Source organism: Prinia subflava (assembly GCF_021018805.1).
Source record: "Prinia subflava isolate CZ2003 ecotype Zambia chromosome W unlocalized genomic scaffold, Cam_Psub_1.2 scaffold_22_NEW, whole genome shotgun sequence".
Lineage (NCBI taxonomy): Eukaryota > Metazoa > Chordata > Aves > Passeriformes > Cisticolidae > Prinia > Prinia subflava.
The window spans coordinates 1,691,499-1,706,060 of record NW_026960606.1 but is presented as its reverse complement, the minus strand read 5'-3'; positions in this window follow the sequence as shown (position 1 = coordinate 1,706,060).

Genomic DNA, 14,562 nt, shown 5'->3' with positions numbered 1-14,562 from the left:
AGAATGGCTTCCCTTCAGCATTTAACAGCATACCTATTGCTTCATTTTGAACATTAGCAGATCAGCAGGCCTGCTTGTCACATTGTTTCTAGGCAGATCTCTGACAGTTATCCTGGAGTTCAGCATGAAGACACCAAAAGGTAAGATGACACTTTACCTACACAGATGAACAGACATTAAAAAGTATGCATGCTGGTCAAGAACACAAATTTTTAAGGATTTCGAGAAAAGCCTAGCTTTACAAATCTCACTTCAGGACCCTTCTCACACTGCCAGGTACTGGCCAGACTCAGAGGAAACAGTGCTCTCCTAGGATACCCTCTAGCCTAAACAGGATGAAAAAATATTTCTTATAGTGTATACACTTCAGACTGGGCAAGGGACCTTCCGTTCTCTATTTGCTTTCAGCAAGGGACCATGTTTCAAAACAGTTTTTGATAGCTTTAGTAGTAGTTATAATAGCTCTCAGATTTTGCCTGAAAAACAAACTTCTACCTCAGCCCTTGATCCTTATGGCTGATGAATGGTCGAGATATGGATGATAGTGCCTGATGATCTGTGAAGGTGTCAGCCGAGGTGCGGATCGCTGGGCCACCTTATCTTGATGAGTCTCCTCCTGGTACTCGAGAAGGCTGCAGGTTTTCCAGTAAACCTTTTGTTTCTTTCTGAATGGTGGCGCCTGCTTTTTCAGCATTTTTAGTTTCACCATCTGCTACAAGGTCTCCTAAAACATACTTTATACAATACACATTTATACAATTGTATAGTTTTGCAATTAACCATAAGAACATGAATTAATCATTTCATATTTTTCACAATGGGGATGCAGAAATCCACCTGCAGCTGATGGAGAAGCCCCAAGTCGGAGTGGCTGGATGCTCAAAAGAAGGTTCTGACCCCATGGGAAGCCTGTGCTGGAACAGGTTCCTGGCAGGGACCCTTAGAGAGAGGAGCTGATGCTAAAGCAAGTTTCCTGGTAGGACTTTTGACAGTGGGGGACCCATGCTGGAGCAGCCTGTTCCTGAAGACTGCAGTCTCTGGAAAAAGAGACCCATATTGGAGAAGTTTGTGGAGAACTTTCTCCTGTGGGAGGGACCCAAAGCTGGAGCAGGGGAAGGACTTCTCACTGAGAAGGGGCAGAAACAACCTTTTATGAACTGACTGTAAACCCCTTTCCCTGTCTTCCTGCACTTCTGGGGGTGTTACCAAAAATTGGGTAAAATAAAAAATACTCTTTAACACCAATGTAGCATTAAGAAGCAGCCATTCTTTATTTGGCCAGATGCACGGGGGGATAGCTCCTCCCAAAGCCATGCATGCTGAGTTCAGTTCCAGGTCCTGGATGGGATCTCTCTTGAGATCCAATCTGCCAGAACACACTTGTTCCATGATGTCTTGGTTTGAAAAGACAGGTATCTGTCAAGGAAAACTGAAGTTTCCCTTGGAATGGAGAATGTAAAAACCCCCTCCCTCCAAATTATTACAATTTTTCAATTAGGAGCTTTCAGGCAAAAATATGGGAATAGGAATAACAGTTCTTTACTAGGAATATTAAAAATACAAATGCAGTAGTACAAAAAAACAAACAAGCAAACAAACAAAAGTCCTTGAAAACCCTGACAGAGTCAGAGATATGACCTGACACCCTGTTGTCAGGGTGTTGGAAGTCCAAATAAGTCTTCCTGGAGTAACAGATGTTGTTCTGTGGAGTAGAGACGATCCTGTAGAACAAAGGGTCCAGTGTTGACGAGATGGGTCCGGTCTTCCTCCGAGAATTCAGTGGAAAACCGGCTGCATTAGCATTTGGGATTGCAGGTTTTTATGCTGGTGGAAAGGCTTTGGCTCATCACACTGAGTGGAACATCTCACAATGGGATGAAGTAAGGTTGTCAGTCATGTGAGAGGCCTTGAATGGCCCATTCACAGGTGATGTCTCTTGAAGGAGGATGGATGGAGGAGTAGGATGGGTGGAGGAGTAGGATGGGTGCAGGAAGAGAGAAGAACAATATCTCCCAACAGGTTTCAACAGATGAAAATAGAATACACATTTTTGGTTTCATTTTCCAACCCAAGACACATGGTTACCAGACAGTCATGGCAAAAATGTCTCTGGGTTTCTTTTGAAGCCTGGAGAAAACATGACTGGGGTTTAAAGCAGTGGTTACCTTAAGTTCAACATTGTCCTGCTCCAATTGCGTAACCTGGTCCAATGTTTTCTTTTTTGTTACAAAACCATCTATTACCACGTGGGTTATATATTGGCTTTTGTGCTTCTCTGCAGCTACCACTGCTCTCAGGTATTCAGGTCATTCTTCGATTGTATTGTCCAATTGTTTGGACAGGATGGTATCATGACCCCAAATGCTGGTCAGTACCCCCAGTGCCAGGTGCCTCCTTTCATGCACAGATGGCTCAAATGGTTTGGTTAAGTGTGAGAGTCCCAATGTAGGGATTGTTATTAAGTTTCTTTTAGGGCTTCAAAGGCCCTCCGACTCTCAGGACTCCATACTAAGTAATTTCAGTGCAAGGGTTTTGCTAGTACTCCATAATTTGCAATCCATAACTGATACCACCCAGCCATACCTAAGGCAGCTTGTAGTCTGGGTCTGGAGTCCGGAAACAGCTGCTTCTCAGCTGCTTCCCAAGCTTCTTTTTTTCCTGTGAGACCTCAAAACTAGAATACATTATTGCTTCTTTGCCCATTTGTGTAATTTCTTTGACACTTTGTATCTAGATTATCCTAAGAAATGTAACAGACTTACTGGAGCATTGAGGCATTTTCTTTCAGTCCTGATTGCTGGCAGAATACTTTCCAGGGGGGTTTTCTGGTTTTGTTTTGTTTTGGGTTTTTTTCACAATTCATGTTAGCTGTGCATTTCACCGTGTTTGGATTCCTCCACTGAAAAGCAAACAATCTTTTTAATTATCTGAGTCAAGAGGTATTATAGAAAAAGGCATCCTTAAGATCAAGCACCATGAGCCATTTGTATTCTCTTTTGTGTGCTGTCAAGAGTGTGTACAGATTAGCTACTACTGGATGAATATCAGGTATTTTTATTAACGTCCCTTAAATCTTGTAGTAATCTATAACTGGTAATATCGATGTGTGTCCTGGTTTGAGACAAATTTAGGAGGAAACATCCCAAAAGGGGTCTCCTCTAAAAAGGCAGATTCCAGCAGCCCCTTCTTCAACCAGTTTGGGAAAGATTTCCTTGGAGGAAGTGGAAAAAATAGCTGTTTATTTTAGAAGAGAAAAAGAAATTAATAGTGTTAAATAATAAACCTCTTGCTGCTCTGAAGAGATGGTGGATTCAGAGATTCAGAGTCCAAAGTCTTTGCTGTAGGTATGGCTCAGTCTTTCCGAGGTAGGAGCTGGCCACTGGCCATTGTCACTGGGATGTGGTGTGGGCCCTCCAGGCTAGGAGCTGGCAAGGGCCTCTCCGTGCCAGGCCACTCTGTGGGTGGGGGCCCCCGATGGTGTTCTGGGCCAGTGCAAAGCTAAACGGTTCCAGAGGAAGAAGCTACAGTCCCTGGAAAAACTTTCTGTCTTAGCTAACAAACAGAAAAGCTAGCTAAAAGAAAAAAAAAAAAAAAAAAAAAAAAGCAGACAACACACCGAGAGAAGAATCTGGGGGAGGAAGTGAAGCTTTTGCATACACAAACTGTGCACTACCTCTTCACCCAGGCTTCGATCTCGGATCTGGTCTTAAAGGCACAGGGTTCATATTTGGCAGTAAAGCAAAGCAGATGATTTGGGATACAAGGATACAGCACCATAAAGTCACCCTAGGACAGTGTGTTATACTGTGATTCACATTCTTTCAATAATCCATATGCTAAAATTTTTTTCATATGTTTTAATGAGTTTTTCCAACTTTTTCCTTGCCTCACACTTAATAGGATATTGTTTTTGCTTTACCAGTCTGACTTCAGGTTTGAGACTAATTCTCACTGGTCTGGCCACTTTTGATCATCCAGGCTTCTCAGCTGCCCATACCAACAGGGTTACAGCATTCTCTGTCTCCTCTGGGATTTCTTACCACTTTTCTGATTCCTGTAACACAAAGTCTTTGCCTTGATGGCTTTTGATTCTGGTGTTTCAATTTCTATTTCCCCATCCTAGAAAGCTATTTGAACAAATTTTCCTAATAAATCTCTCCCCAACAAAGGGATTGGGTATTCAGGTATGTACCAATTGGCGTTTCCTCCACCGTTTTCTTAATTTAAATAGTAGTAGTTGTAAAAAAAAGGCCTGTTCTCTTTCCTCTTTGTCGCACCCACAGTGCTTACAGGTTCCAAGCTTTTTCCTCTGCACATTTTCAGTACAGTTGTTCCTGTATTAATTTAAAAATTTACCTTTTCATTCCCAGCAATAATGTAAGCAAGGCTCAGCTGAGGGCAATTCCCCTGGTTGCTTCAGGGGGGTTTTTAATTTTTACTTAAGATCTTGAGCTTTCTGGCTTGAAGACCCTAGTTTATGTTCTTTGTTCAATTTCTCCTGGCTTGGGGACACTCCCTTTTCCAGTGTCCCCTTTCTTTACAAATTGCCAAACACATTTCAGCTACAGGCTATCACAGCACAAACTGCCAAATACCCTTTAGCCACTAAATATCACAATACAAATTGCTAGATATACTTCAGCCACTAATTTATACAGATTACTAAAGTATACTTTCGTCACCAATTATTATAACAGTTAACCAATTGTTTCTAAGTGAGGGAGGTCCTGAGTCCTAATTATGGTTTCAAATACTTTAGTATCTCTGTCTGGATTTTCCCTATAAACTCCTGACACCTTTCTCCATGACATTAAATCCACTATTAAAAATGGGGTTACTGGACCATGATTCCTGACTGCTTGCCAGAGGGAAGCCATAACTTCCCTGGCATCTCCCCCAACATGTCCTTCTGGTGCATCTTGCAATCAGACTAAAATCCTCCAATCCCCTAAAATGTTCTTTCTGTTCCAATCCACTTTCCCCCAACTTACTCATGCATCTGACTGTATTCCCTAGTGATTCATCATTCATTCCCCCCTGCCCCTCCCCCCCCCCCCCATTCCCCCATTTCTTGCTGCAGAACAACCATCAGCTCTAAATCCTCCTCTTCTTGCCTGCACTTTAGGCACCTCTGTCCTATGCTGCAAACAGAACACCTCTTTAAACCCTTTGCCTTTCTTTTCCTTTTCAAGTGTATAAGGAACTTCATGGCACTTATTTTCCCTTCTACAAAACAACATTAACTTCAATATGATGTTATACTGTAAGGTTACATCCTTGGGCCAATTCTCTTTATCTTCCAGCATTAAACTGACCACAACTCTTTACAAACTTCTATAAGTTTTTCATGCATGAGGGGATCACCCCCAATTTGTTTCCAGTGTTTCAAGATACATCCCAGCAGTGACACCTATGATACCCCTTTCAAGGTTTTGTTTCCCATTATAACCAGCTACTGTTTAGGAGCTCCTTTGAAGGGACTCTAACCCTTCCCTTTTCCCACTTTAGGTACCTTTAAACCCAACCCTGCAAAGCTTTTGCTGCACCTTACAGGCAGGTTAACAGTTAACACCTTTAAAGTAAAGAATGCCTTTGTCTTATCAGGGGGTCTTGCCATGATTTCCTTCAGACCAGGGATTGAAGGTTCTCCCCAAGAATCCCTCAGTGCTGACTGGATGTCCTGCGACCCCTCGGATTTGTTGTAATTCAGGAGTCTGTTCCACATGGGACACCAAAACTGTTACCAAAGATTTGGAAGAATAAAAAACTCCCTAACACCAATGTAGCATTAAGAAGCAAGCATTCTTTATTTGACGGGATGCACAAAGAGGATAGCTCCTCCCAAAGTTATGCATGCTGAGTACAGGAAGGTTTCTGTTTATATACTGTATTTTGCATACATATTCATTGATTGTCCTATACTAAACATACATACAATAATAATTTATCCCCCAAATCATTAAAATATTTCCTCTCCCCTTTACGCATGCATTCTTCTGTCCTGGGAGTCTCCTTTGTGGTTGTAGACCCTAATGTTTCAGGTGACCTGGCTGAGGTGGCAGGACACTAAGTCTGGTGAACTTCCAGTTCTCCTTCTTATACAATGGGCATTGTGCAGTTTCCATAGGCCAGTGGTTTGGCCACCAGCAACTCAGGATTCATAGCATCCAAGAGGAAGCTGAACTGTTAATTCATGCTTAAGATATTCAGCTGGGGACACTGGTATGGATGCTCCTACTGCACTTACATTGCTTTAGGAATGTTTACTCCAAGCCACCAAATAAGCAAAAGAAGGGGGTTTTAAAAGAAATCTCATATTGTTCAGATCCACAGATTGCAATAGCCCTCAGTAAGAGCATGGAAATAGACATGGGGAGATCTATTGGAGGAAAAAGGCAATTAACAAAAGTCCAGATTCATTGAATGAGTAATCTGAGTTAGAGAAGAGCATTAGTGCTTGTACCGAGCATTCAATAGAAAGTGAAGTGTGATGGTCCATTTAAAAGGCTTCATCAGGCCGTAAATGTCTTGGAAGAAAATAAAACCTGTAACCATTTTTCTGAGTCAAGTGCCTTTTGTGAATTATACAGCCTCCTGAAGCATTGGAAGCTTGTCTCAGTACTGTGTATTTGTGGTCAGTGTGAGAAATTACTTTGTTTCTCATGCCAGAGAGTTATTAGTCCGATCCTTTTCTTGCCAAGTTCAATGAGCATTTATTTAACTCAGCCATTTGGAGCAGGAGAGGTGGGCAATATTTGTAGGAGTATGTAGTCTTCTTTCCAGGTTCCTCAGTCATGCTCATCACCACAATTTTTTGGCATCTCTGATGTTTATATAAGCCTCAAAAAGGTGGCTTTGGACATGTGTCCCCCTGCTTTTACCTGTGTGGAAAGGACAGAGTTGGCCCATCTTGCACTTATACATCCCAGTAGGCATGCCACTTTCCCAAGACAAGTTAGAAAAGGTGCTTTTCTCTCCAAAGGAAATTAAATCCACAAGAGAAAAAACCCCTATATCAGCACATTTCACACACCACAGGGAAGCAGAAGCAAATCAAATTAAATATTCAGGTTCCTCAGTGTCTTGGTTTTGAGACAAATTTCAGGAGAAAACACCCTGGAATGAGTATTTCCTCTCAGGAGAAAGGGCTTCAATAACTCCCTTTTCTTCTGCCAATGAGAGAAAGGCATACCAGGGGGTGAAAGTGAAAAAAAACCCTGTTTATTACAAAAAAAAAAAAAAAAAAAAAAAAAAAAAAAAAGGAAAGAAAAGAAAAGAAAAAAAAAAAGATGCTTGAAAGAAAAAAATAGAATAAGTGTTAGTTATTGAAATTGTGGACTCTTACCCCCCTGTGATGGTTCTGGCTTCTTTTTTCTGCCAAGACTGGGATTAATACACGGGAGCCACAGTTCGTGTTTGGACTCAATGTTTATTAATTCTAATCTATATTACAGCCTCACGAGTCGTGACCTCTAACTAGCAAGTTAGAGAATGGAGGTAAAATGGAGTACCTCTCTATCTCTACAAGGTCTTTTCAAGGACAATCCATCCAATTATAAAATGACACCTAAATTATTTTTACTTTAAACCAAATAAATAACTACTTGAAGTCTGCAATGCAGACTCTATCAACCAACTACAGAAAACCACCCAAACCCATGAAGAAGAAGGCAAAGAAGAAGGACCCAGACTGAAGCTGAGCTCTGGTAAGACCGGGGACTAGAGTAACGTGAGACCAACCAGTATGGTTTCCAGCACGAACTCCGCTTTATTCTTTGAGATGGCGGGTTAAATACAAACAGAATAGTTTACAAGAACAGGTGCATTCTGATAGGCAGTGAGAATACAGAAGTATGTAAGCTATTGCAGTTTAAGGTAGCCACCGTGTCTTTCCAGTAACTATCCCATGCTAGCAGCACCACTACCTTAACACATTTCCAGTAACAGATAAGGTTATTTGTGCTGTGTATGTGGAACGTACTGAGGCCTGCTAGACCCTGGCCTGAGGCCTGGTCTGAGGTCTGGTTTGAGGCCCAGTTTTGCGGATAGCTCTACCTTATGATATAAGCTATCCTCCTACACATCCCCCCTTTTTTTCTTTAGAGCTATCTAAACTGGGTCTGTGACACGGTTGGCTGCTTCTACATATACTGTTATAATCAAAGCACTACTTGAGTTACCCAAGAAAAACCCAAAGATCTTAGCTGCTAAAAGCAAAAAGATGAAAGCACACTATATTCAGTCCTTGCTCTTCATTCATACGCAGGTTCTAAATTAAACTCTCAAAAATATTCGCTGTTTCTTCTTCTTCTGCGCTGCCTGATGATGTATCACAGCTGAAGACTTCTCTGTTGTCACTGGGCAGCCAGGGTTACTTCTGTCAACGCAGCTGCAATGATGCATCTCTGTTGCTGTCTTCTGTCTGGTTCAGCTTTCGTTAGTATCTCATTGAGTCTACAGCTTGCAGAAAAGAAACTAAAACAGACCTGGTATGTGAATTAGCATTTTCAAAGGCAAGGAATAGAATAGAAGGTTTTGCATACTAATGAAAGTGATAAGCGATTATCAAACTATTTCTGCTATCACCCCAGAGACTGCAAACTGCTGAAATGCTTTTCTTTAGTGAACCTTGACATCTTTCCCCAGGTAAAGATGACAATCTTCACTCCAAGCTGATTCAGCTGTCATTCTGATCGGATCAAATTGTCAAGTTAAGATAACTTGCATATTATTTTTTGGAGCAGAAACCTCTGGGCTTTGTTAACAAACACCATCCGTCCAAGTTAGAGTTAGAGTTTGGCCAGAACTCAAACCTTAAATTGGAGTGATGTTTTTAGCATATCTTTTAAAGACAATCTCTAACAACAATAAACATAAAATGCCTAAAATACAACCAACTGTCGTAATATCTTTGCACAAAAAAGACATTTAAAAGTTAAGATAAAAAATTGTTCCGATCACTCGGGAACTCGTCTTTTCTGGAACTCTTCTTGAAGACAGTTGAGTACCAATTGGAGCAATCACAGGATCAACACCTGATGGAAAAATTATCAATGCTGCTTCAGGTATCTCTCTCCAAGACCTTCTGAAAAACACTTAAAGATTTAACAAACTGAAATGCAATGTCTCGACTCACACAAGAGGTACCAAAACAAGCCCAAAATCTCATTTCAAGCGAAATGCGTAACACAGTTAAAAGAATCAAATGAAGCTTCAAAAGGACATGCTAAAACATTACATAAAACATACAAGATTGATTACAAAAGAGACATACTATATACTTAACATGACACTTAAGAAAAAATTCTGACTTGCACTTAACAATACAACCATATCTGTTAACAACATTTATGAAATATTTAGATGGCTAAAAAGATAAATAGAATCATTTAAAATGACAAATACTTGTTAGAAAACCCTATAGACAAATAACACAACATAAAAACTAGAACATCAACTTACAAATGCTACTAATTTATATGCTTAACATGTCATCGAATTATATTTTAAAACTCTTATCTTTTAAAACTCTCATACACTAGGACAACTCACAACTAACAGTACAATCAAGGATCTAGCAATTTGCACCGTTTTAAATCTTCTTTATCAATGTTCTGTTATTATCATTTCAGTTAAACCCGTTTCTTCCCTCTTTCTCGCCTTTTTTTTTTTTTTTTTTTTCCAGCACGATTATATTGTCAAACTTGTTTTCACTGGGCAAAACTGTTTATTTACTCATTGCCCTAAGAGCTTTCTCAAAAATTTCTTGGCTCCACTGCTACTGCTGGCAGGATTATCAGTGAATTTCTGCTGCCCTGGCATCTTCCTGCCCAGGAAGTTTGCTGGCTCTGCTAACTGCTTCTTGAATGTCGGGTAGTTTAAAATGCTGTGAATCATGTTTCCAAAAGCTCTTATGTGTGCTGACAAACGACAAACATGGACTTTACAAGTACAATTTCAGCCTGTAGATTACTTAGCTGTTTCAGGAAACATTATTCTCAACTCACTAGCTGTGGTCAAAGCTGGGAAGATTTGCTATTTGGAGAACCTGGGAGAAGGTCACTCAGCTTGAGAGAACTTGTGCCACATGACTTTGCTCAGCAGAAGGCTGGGCCGTCATGGCTCTGAATTCAAGTTACCTCTATTATAACTTATCTTGACCCCCTCAAAATTCACACTGACTGAAGAGTCCCACTGGCTAAAGCCCCTTACCCTTGTCCCATTCTGTCAGGCATGGGGACATCACGGCTCTCAACTCTCTCCCTAGTGCCATCACTGAACAAACATACCACCACAGTCCTCAGGCTCTGAAACTCATCCCCTGAGGCACACTACTGTGCGTCCCCATAGCTGCAGCACAGGACATGTTCTCCTGGGACTAAGCCAGCACAAACTCCCTGAAAAATGACCCACTGGTCACCGCCCCAACCCGCCAAGGAGGGGTCATAAAAACAGATTCTCTCAGGCCATTCACTCCCCAACCTCAGGAGTGACAAAGCAGTAAAACCTAATGTGCAAGACAGCCTTCCCTCATCTCTCTCCCCCAGCACAGAAGACCAAACCCAAGAGCAGTAGCAAAGCTTCTCTGCACAAACAGATGTGCCAGGGGCTGGCTTCAGCCAGCTGCACCTACCTCTCTAGGCAGGACAACAACGCTGAGAGTTCTGAGATGAGGCTTTGTTCAGCTCTGAGAATCATTCTCAAAACCAACTACTAGAAGACCTAGCAGTAAAGCAAGGGACCACTCCAGCTGGAGATGTCAGCTAGAGCCCTCTCAGCACCACTTACTCAAGTGTAGCTAGCAGGGCACTAATAACTATTTTCCATGTAATTTTAAATCTAGTTTCCTTTTTCTCTCTCTCTTTCCTTTTTTTTTTTCTTTTTTTTTTTTTTAATAACTAAACTTTACAAGTTAAACAACCATACCTTTTACAAATTATAAAGCACTTTTTAAATCAACTAACTCTTAAATCAAACATAAGTAAGTCTCAACAAAAATCTACAACTCTCATTAACCTTATAAACTCTATATGTGTGGTAACTCAATAAAAATTCATTACTAATTAAACTCCTTAACATTTAAATATAGACTTAACCTTACCTTAAACTTATCAGGGCCCAAATCCTAAAAACAAGCTTTAAAATTACATGTTTAACAATAATTAACTCAAACTCAAATTAATTCACACATAAATCAATTTTAACAACATCAAAATGTAGAAACAACTCATCCTTACACAGAGTTAATAACTCTAGCTAAAAACTCATTTCTATTCCATTTTTTGCTTTATCTTTTTCATGATAGGATGTATCTTTTTCACATTGTATTTCTCACACAGTGATGGATTCTTTCACAATAGAGGGACAGATGACTATTTTTCCTTCTTTTTCTGGTGTTTTCTTGCAATGTCCACTTGTTGCATGTTTTCACTATCTCTGTTTAACAATCCTGAAGGCTTCCTGGGTAATAGCACGACATAGGGTCGAGTTACGATGCTTGCTTTTCTTCAAAGACGATACTGACAGCCTCTGCACTCAGCGAAGGGGGGGGCTGTAAGGGCTTGTGTCAGCTCCTTTTCCTGTTAGGAGGAATCTAACACCGCTTCCAGCACCGCCCTGAGATCCGCCTCCTTGCTGCATCACTTGTGCCCTCCTTGTTCTGCCTTCGGCCCCGCCTGCCTTCTCATCTTTCACACCGCCTCCCGGGTCTGGCAGCTGAGCCACTTCCTGGTTGTTTTCATTCCGCCTGAGAGTTGCAGGGAGAACTTTCTGCCCTCTCCCTGCACAGCCGGCCAGAGACGAACAAAGGGAGGGGCAAAGCGGAGCTGCATTCTCACTCTCAGAATGCGTGGAATGCATGGAATCTCCACTGAAGCGTCTGGCTACCTTAGATTTTTCCTGTTGTTCCTTTATCTTGGGGAGGGAAGCAGAGGGACAGGGAATCTGTTTTTCTCCAGCTAAAATTACGGCTTTGCTCTTTACTGCGAATGTTTGCAAGGTATTTATTGCTTTTTCCCAAATTACGCTTAACTCTGAACGTCTCTTTGCTCTTTTTGCTGGTAAAACTACAACATCCCATAGCAATCTGCCTTTCTCTTTCTGTCCTGCTTCTCTGCAAAGAAATGATGGCCGCTTTCGCTTTCGTTCTTCCCGAACCCATAGGGTTACCCAATTTATATCAGAGTCTTTGGTATTTTCGCCTCTTTTCGAGACAATGGACTCTAAAAGATGCATGGCAGCCATAAAACCGCGCTCCATTAATGAATCCATCCGCGTGGCTGCTTACCTTCTCTCCGCTGACAGCAGGTGGCACTGTAGCCTTTCTAAGCAATCCAATCAGCTGACGCTCCCCGATCTGCCCCGCAAATTCAGACTTGTAGTCCGCAAGCGGCACACACACGTTCTAAATCAAATCAAGCAGGGTCTTTTCCGCATTTAAGCCTTATAATCCAGCATCAAAGCCTTATATTTCACAGCATCTAAGCCTTATATTTCACTATTCATCCAGGGCTCAGTCTCTGTATTCGGGCACCAATTGAAGCTGAGCTCTGGTAAGACCGGGGACTAGAGTAACGTGAGACCAACCAGTATGGTTTCCAGCACGAACTCCGCTTTATTCTTTGAGATGGCGGGTTAAATACAAACAGAATAGTTTACAAGAACAGGTGCATTCTGATAGGCAGTGAGAATACAGAAGTATGTAAGCTATTGCAGTTTAAGGTAGCCACCGTGTCTTTCCAGTAACTATCCCATGCTAGCAGCACCACTACCTTAACACATTTCCAGTAACAGATAAGGTTATTTGTGCTGCGTATGTGGAACGTACTGAGGCCTGCTAGACCCTGGCCTGAGGCCTGGTCTGAGGCCTGGTTTAAGGCCCAGTTTTGCAGATAGCTCTACCTTATGATATAAGCTATCCTCCTACACCAGACAACACCCCAAACCCTCAGTGCCCCTCAGCACAGAAAGCCTGAAATTTTCAGCCTCCAGGGTTCCAACACCCCCCCCCCCAGAAACCCCATAACAGCCTTCTCTTGGCCGCAAGCACTTTCCCCCTTGGTGTAGTTATGGTTGCAGATGGCAGGGGCGCTGGTGGCTCTCCAGCTGGGCAGGGCAGCTTCGATGATTCTCCCTCAGCTGCAGGGGGTTGTCTCCCTCTCACGTGGACCATGGCAGATGCAGCTAGGGGGATGGGATGGAGAAGGGGCTTCCTTTATGAACCCCCAGGGGCAGCCAATCCCAGTGTCCCCTCTGGATAGCAAAAGGAGCTGTATTAGGCACCTCAGGAGAAGCAAGCTGGAATGGCAGGACCTCCTGGCAGACAGAGAGTGAAAAGCTCCAGTGTAGCACAAACCCAGAACAGTGGCAGAGGTATGATGGGGGTTGGGCAGTACCAGTCTGGCTCCCAAACACAGTAGGGAAAAGGCTCTTAGGGATTTGTCACCAGTGCTGGTTGGTCCCTAGGTCCGGGCTGTGCGGAGGGTGGGGGGCAGCCCTCCAGCAGGAAAAAGAGGGTATTCCTGTGTCTTGCTGGGGCATGCACTGGCTTGGGGCTTCCTGACAGCAGAGCAGCAAAAGAAGCCTAACAGGCAAGCTCAGTCACACTGCTGAAGCAAAAAAAAAATCAAAAAGAAGCAGGCAAAACTCTCAAAAAAAGCAGGATCCCTGGTCAGAGATGCCAGCTGCATGTGTCCAGTCGAACAGCCCATGCTAAAAGAGGAAGGACAGCCTTTCGTCCCGCCCCCAACTCCCTCCAGAAACCCAGGCTTGACTCCCAAACGTAGGCCCAGAGCCAGAGGGCATGGGGGTTGGGGTGGGGACAGCAGCCACTCCAGGCACAAACAAAACAAAATAGATCAAAAACCCCAAAAAATTGTATGGGATTATAAACCATCCCCAAGACACTCAGCCAGCAGTCTGGTAAACCCCTATTATTCAGGCATGGCACAGAAATAGTTCCCCAAATTTTCTCACACCCCGGAGAATGTTTTTAACTAGGCCCTTTCCTGCCTTACTGGCCCCATGCTTGGCTTTTCCCTACAAGCCTTGTCTAGCACTGCAGAATGAGATTGGAACAGTTAGCTCAATTTTTGTGGCTAATTGGTAGCTCAACCCAACTGATTTCCCACAAGAAATAAGGAAGGACTTTGTCACAGCTAGTCCTTAGCTAAGACAAAATAATTCTGGTCATGGCAACTCCAGTTCGGCTGATCTGGCTTGTTCTAGAAGTCCCTAGGTGAATAAGAGAGCTCGTGCAAGGACCTCAGCCAATCATAGCCAGTCCAGAGAGCAGACATGTCACTGGTCAAGGAGCTGGGCAGGGCTAAGACTCAGACCAATCAGTGTCTAGATCTGGGAGTTTTGAACTCCCTATATAAGAAAGTTTTGAACAATAAAACAGGCTGTTTGTCTCATGATCAAGAGGACTTGAGTCATGATTTCTGTCTCCCAACCTATGACTGTCGCATAATGCATGGTGCCCCTGTGTGAAGATGACAGCCATCCCACCAGAGTGAAGGGAGACAGAACAGCCCATCAGGCTGTATAAAAATACAGAGACAT